The sequence below is a fragment of the Pygoscelis adeliae genome, unplaced genomic scaffold (genome assembly GCF_000699105.1).
Source record: "Pygoscelis adeliae isolate BGI_AS28 unplaced genomic scaffold, ASM69910v1 Scaffold141, whole genome shotgun sequence".
In the NCBI taxonomy this organism is placed as follows: Eukaryota; Metazoa; Chordata; class Aves; order Sphenisciformes; family Spheniscidae; genus Pygoscelis; species Pygoscelis adeliae.
In genome coordinates this window covers 3,721,721-3,728,240 of record NW_008824231.1, presented here as the reverse complement: position 1 = coordinate 3,728,240, position 6,520 = coordinate 3,721,721, and the positions used below count along the sequence as shown (strand labels likewise).

Here is a 6,520-nt window from a genome sequence, read left to right as displayed (position 1 = left end):
ATGTCAAATAAGTCTTGAGCTAGAGATCTAGATGTTTAAAGTATCTGATTTCATTAGGAAGCCACTTCTTAAAGGTATAAGGAATGATCAGATGCTCCACTCATCTTCTGTCAGCATTAAAATAGAAGTGTATTTGTTTTACTAGAATTTAGCTTCCTCCTAATAAATCACACTCCAAGAGCATTAAGATCTAATTACCGATTTACACTTATACAGTATATTATCCCCTAATGAAGATGAAGCCTATTAGAACAGACAGTTCACTGCGAGTTCAGATGCTGAAGAACAATGATGGGATGCCTGGAAGGAAGAAAAAAATCCTGGTTTGAAGACATTAAGCTTGTTGGTTTGGTGTCCTGCAAGAACTGGACCAATTTGTATCAGACAATTTCTCTAATACACCTCTGTTTTTAGCCTGGAACCTGCCTGGAATGCAAACTGTGTTATAACTGTCACATATTGCCAGAAGGAAAATTGGGCCCTGTGCATATCAGGGCGGTAAATCAAACCAAAAGGACACATCTTTACCCCAATAGATACAGGAAACACCTCATCGAATTTTATTCCAACTTAAGGAATTTAATTATAATTATTATAGACAATGGAGCAAAAAAAGGATGGGGTAGTTTTGTTCAAAGTAAAAAACGTGCTGGTACAGCATGCAACCCCATGATGCTTTGGTTTCCAGCACAGAATGCATAAAACATTTCACAACACCTATGCAGCAACTATGAGAATTTAGTGTTGTGACAAATACTGCAACAAAAATGTAAGTTCAGTGACAACTACAGCAACGGAAAGAACCATTGGCACATCCAGGGAATTGTAACCAGATACTTGCAGCTTATGGGACTCCCTTCAGCTATTAATAGTGAGAATGATAACATAAACTGAGATATAGTTTCAACACAAAGAAGTTGAAACTGTAAGAAAAGGAAGTTTTATACATAAGTATGCCATTGTGGGAACCTGCTTAGACTTCCACTTTATCACTGGAAGGTATAGGAATTACTGAGCTGACTTAGCATTATTTTGCATTGACACCCAAGGCTGCAGCCAGGGTGGAACTGATGGGTTCTAAATGGAGACACGTTCAGAATATTCCTGGCAATTAAATGGACATCTTGTAGCAGCACATCCAGTATTTTCACTGGATGTTGCCCAACACACATTTCTTTGAATTCCTGCAAGTTGACATCATTCTTGTAATCACACAGTCCTTTTAATGCCAAAGTCTCAAAACATTTCAGAGAAATAGCTGATGAGCAATTATGATGTCTGAGCTCAGGGGCTCTGCTGCAGTGCTATGTGCTGGTGTCATAACCTGTGATTCTCCTAGAAAAGCTGGCAGCTCACGGCTTAGACAGGTGTACTCTGCACTGGGTCAAAAACTGGCTGGATGGCCGGGCCCAGAGAGTTCTGGTGAATGGAGTTCAATCCAGTTGGCGGCTGGTCACAAGCGGTGTTCCCCAGGGCTCAGTTTTGGGGCCGGTCTTGTTCAATATCTTTACCAATGATCTGGATGAGGGGATCGAGTGCTCCCTCAGTAAGTTTGCAGACGACACCAAGTTGCGCAGGAGTGTTGATCTGCTCGAGGGTAGGAAGGCTGTACAGAGGGATCTGAGCAGGCTGGATCGATGGGCCAAGGCCAACTGTATGAGATTCAACAAGGCCAAGTGCCGGGTCCTGCATTTGGGCCACAACAACCCCATGCAGCGCTACAGGCTTGGGGAAGAGTGGCTGGAAAGCTGCCTGGCGGAAAAGGACCTGGGGGTGTTGGTCGACAGCCGGCTGAACACGACCCGGCAGTGTGCCCAGGTGGCCAAGAAGGCTAATGGCATCCTGGCCTGCATCAGAAATAGTGTGGCCAGCAGGACTAAGGAAGTGATAGTGCCCCTGTACTCAGCACTGGTGCGGCCGCACCTCGAATACTGTGTTCCGTTTTGGGCCCCTCACTACAAGAAGGACGTCGAGGTGATGGAGCATGTCCAGAGAAGGGCAACGAGGCTGGTGAGGGGTCTGGAGAACAAGTCTTATGAGGAGCGGCTGAGGGAACTGGGGTTGTTTAGCCTGGAGAAAAGGAGGCTCAGGGGAGACCTTATCATGCTCTACAACTACCTGAAGGGAGGTTGTAGCGAGGTGGGTGTTGGTCTCTTCTCCCAAGTAACTAGCAATAAGAGGAGAGGAAATGGCCTCAAGTTGCGCCAGGGGAGGTTTAGATTGGACATGAGGAAAAATTTCTTTACTGAAAGAGTGGTTAAACATTGGACCAGGCTGCCCAGGGAAGTGGTTGAGTCACCATCCCTGGAAGTATTTAAAAGACGTGTAGATGAGGCGCTTAGGGACATGGTTTAGTGGGCATGGTGGTGTTGGGTCGATGGTTGGGCTCGATGATCTTAGAGGTCTTTTCCAACCTTAATGATTCTATGATTCTATGATACTATACATCTTTTTTCTTGTTTTTATAGTCACATCTAAGTAATTGCATGAGGTCATTTGATTCATTAGCTACATTTTTCCAACAAGAGGAATATTCAAAGTAAAGCCCCAAATTTTAGCCAGTAACCTTCTGTTATGTTGGTCAGGCTCTGGTGCCTTCATGGGGTGGTGCAACTACAAGTCCTACACAATGCTTGAGAAAACACATATCTTCCTACAAATCTAACTGAAAAACACACAAACCTTCCTGTGTCCAAAAGCCAACTGAATTATGCACAGCATAATGCCTTTTCTTAGGCTAAAATATTTTCATTGCAAACACATAGATTATGATAGCAATCCTGACCACATAAAGTATGTCATCTAATTTTAGCATCAACAAACCAATGTGGACGTTATAAAATGAACTGGCCACTCTTCCACTTCATTTATTAACTGGTTTTGCTAACAGTCATGACAGAGAAAGCAGTTTTTTGCTTTTCATATCAAAATAGAGTTTGCATTGCTGCTAGTAAAAAAAGTCATTCTTTCACCTGGAAGGTAGTTTGATCAGATAACCACTAAAACACAAGAAACAGAAAGATCTGAACAGCTTAAAACTTCTAGAATAATTAGGATTCTTTCATTTAGAGAACTCATTGTTTGTCTCTAGCAAACAGAAGGAATTATTGATCCTTCATTCACTTTTCAGCTAATTAGATATCATCGCTCAGCTTCTTATTAATATGATACTCTTTCTTCTGGGTTCCTTGTATGTCCACCCTAATTAGCACTGACACGGAAAAGCATAGAAACAATCAACGCTCCCACTAAGAAATGTTCTGCCCAACTTGGTGGAAAATAGGCATCTCCCTGGCACGTCCTGTAAGATTTCCAGACCTCCTTGTTGCTGCAATGTGTTTGGCATTACAGAAATTGGCTCAAGGTCCATGTCCGATCATCTAGTCCCATCAGGGTTAATACCACAGAGACAGGAAAAGGAAAAAAAAAAAAAGGCAAGTCTTGATTATTGCACCTTGTTCCAATTGTGTATGGATCAAAGGGGATAAACATGCAGGCTGTAACACCATTTGTTCACAAGCAGTATAAACACTACTGATATGGCACCGTCTGATCTGCAGCGTTCCATCTGCCAGCTGCAAGAACGGAAAAGGGAGAGCAATTAAGAATATTAATCAGGGCTTGAAGTGCTGCATGATTCATGATTCACGTGAAGAAAGACCAAGATATATCAAAAGATAATGTGTTTATTTAAAATAAAATAGAAGCATGATTTCTTTAGTCCTGCATATTTATTGCAGTACATTTTTTCCCCTGACTGCACTGAACTTTCCACCAAATCTCTTGCACTTACTTTGAATAGTCAAGCACTTAGCTCAATCTGTCTCAGTCTAATTCAAGCTTCTGATTACTGATTATTTAGAAGCACTGAGTTAACATTAGAGTATTAGCAGTTAGATTATTTCCATGGTGTTCTTCATTCTGGTATTTAATAATTTCATTTCATCCATTCCAATTAGACTTTTCTGCTAACAAAAAAAAAAAAAAAAGGCAAAAGTCTCTTTTAGTTTTCTGGGTAAACATACAGAGTATAACTGAGAATTTGATTTTTTCTGTGAAATTATTGGAGAATATTAGCAAAACCACTCTACAAGTTTTATGGAGAATGATATCTTTTCTGTACAGCGGAGGTATTTCTATACAGAATTTTAGCTTCTGCTGAGGAACTATCTCCCTGTGGATAAGTGAAGGACAACATTGTAAAGATATTTAAAGTGCCTAAACATGCAGATCAGTGCCTACTGGAATTTCATCTCTCCATAAGAGACCTATACGCAAGCAGAAATCACAGTTTAAGGAAATAAAACGTCTCTTCAGAAATCCACCTGAGAAAACTAGCCTTTTGTGTGTACAAAAGCCACAGAAATAATCTAATACCATGCAGACAATCCTTTTCACTGCCACTCTCCAAGTTATGTGGCCTTCTTACTGTGACAGGCACTTGGGACACAACTGGCACTGCCAAAGCACAGCTCTTCTGCACGCATGGACCATGTCTCTAAGCTGAGGAAAAGAAAGGTTCAGCGTAATCTGTCCCAGCCGGCAGTTTGTCTCCAGGCCAGCACAATGCCTCATGCACATCATCAGGTAATTGGAGGAGAAGCCTCCAGTGCAGAGACCAACCCCCCAGACACTCATGGAGGTTATTTACCATGTCTCAGAAAGTTGTCCTACATAAGAAGCTGCCGTATCCAAAGATGGGGAAGCAGAAGGTAGCCCAAACTCACTGGGGTATTTATTGCAGGTATTTATTTGCAGCTAGTTGCAAACAGTTCAAAATTAAGATCAGAGTCCTGAGTCGAAGGTCTACAGTATTTTGATTCATCTCTTTTCCAGAAATAAGCAAGACTCAAGATTTTAAAGCATCAGGTATTTAAAGATGTCTCAGTCTGGAGAATAAAAATGACAAAAAATATTTTATGCATTTATAAGGGAGGGTTTTTGTTGGGTTTTTTCCCTGGATTTTAGGTCACACAACAGCTTGCACCTGTCAAGACAAATTAAGACAACATTGTATGCAATTTTCACATTAAAAAAATTATTTCCTAGCATTGAAGTAGGCAAAAACGAGTATTTATGAAGTTAAAGAACCTCAGAGAGAGGCCTTTTAAAAAGATTAACATGTTAGAAGATGATGATATGCTATCAAGCTCTGCAGTAGAAGTTTGATAACCCCAGGCTGCCTTTGAAACCATTCAAACAGGGGCTTTAGATGATTTGGAGCCATTTAAAGAAGGTCTGCATGCCATCTTTTGCAATAAAATAAGGACCTTGGCACTTGATGTCTTCTGTCATTAAAGACCAAAGTATAACATTAAGCAGGTTGAAATCAGATGGCATACTAAAATTGAATGTGTAGGTAAAAAAAAAAAAAAAAAAGCAGGGATATCTGAAGAAAAGGACACGGAAACACAACTTTTTGTGTGCAGACAATATGCCAGGAGGTAAATGACACAGAGGGCACAGCATGCGCCTATATGTGCCATCTTCACAAATGATCAAGGCTATTTGCAAGAATGCATGAAATTGAATCCTACAAAATGCAAGGGACAGGCTGGGTGTGCTGACTGCCTTATTCAAGTTTTCCTCTTAGGAAGGGCTGAGCACCTGGATGACCTGTTCTTTGCTCAAAGAAAGGAAACCTACATAAAAGAGATGTGTTTCCCTTTTTACTGAAAGACACATATAAGGAACAACCCTTTGGGAAAGTTCAATAAAGATTGAACAAGTAGCAAAGTTTATGCTAAAATTCCTCTGTGCTGGGGCTCTCTGAAAACAAATCTTTGTTTTTAAATTCTCTGGTCACATTTTTTTTGCTGCACTTCCCATTATTGCCTTTCTCACAGCCTCCAACCTAGGTCTGCATTAACCCCTTCTTCAAGCACAGTAAAAGATCTCAAAAGTTAAATCATTGCGTGAGCTCAACAAGAAGCTGTGTCCAACTGGATGTTGCTTATCTTCTGCCCTTTGACAGACAGAAATGTCCCTCCCCAACACCAGTAGTGTGCAGAGGTAGGGTTGCACTTTACAACTGTAGGGCTGACCATACTGCAGTAAAAATCCTGACCTAGTAATTATTTAGAACAAACTTCTGTTCTGACATACTTTGGGGTCACCTCAGAGAAATGTCACTCCCTGTCCCACAGAGTGGTCATCTGGGGTTGAGAGCACAGGACTGAGGCTAAGGAGGCAATTTCTTTCTATGCCATATGGGCTAGAGCAGGTAATCCAGAACAGCTTGTACTATGCAAAATCATGAGGAGGCTATCTGCCATATAAATTTAGACGACAAGTTCTCCAGTTCAGAAAGTCCCACATAATACATAGTACCTCCCACAGTGAAATCTCCATTTCTATACACATATATATATGTACACAGAGTAACTCTGGAATAACAGTAACTGAAAGCAAAATCCACCTTAATTGTTGAGCACAGAACAATGGCAACAAACTCCCATTTAGGAATTTAATCTCAGTAGGTCTTTATATTTTGAATGCCTTCATTTTCTTTTATTTTCCC

The 6,520-nt window shown here is 40.9% G+C and overlaps 1 long non-coding RNA gene across 1 annotated transcript in view; it reads right to left on the bottom strand.

Moving 5' to 3' along the window:
• Window positions 1-2,813: 2,813 nt before the first annotated feature.
• The window catches only part of LOC103926053, a 17,669-nt gene continuing 13,962 nt past the window's right edge, over window positions 2,814-6,520 (bottom strand). The window contains exon 3 of the long non-coding RNA XR_664060.1: window positions 2,814-3,575. This is a non-coding gene — a long non-coding RNA (uncharacterized LOC103926053). The remainder of the gene's footprint in view (window positions 3,576-6,520) is intronic.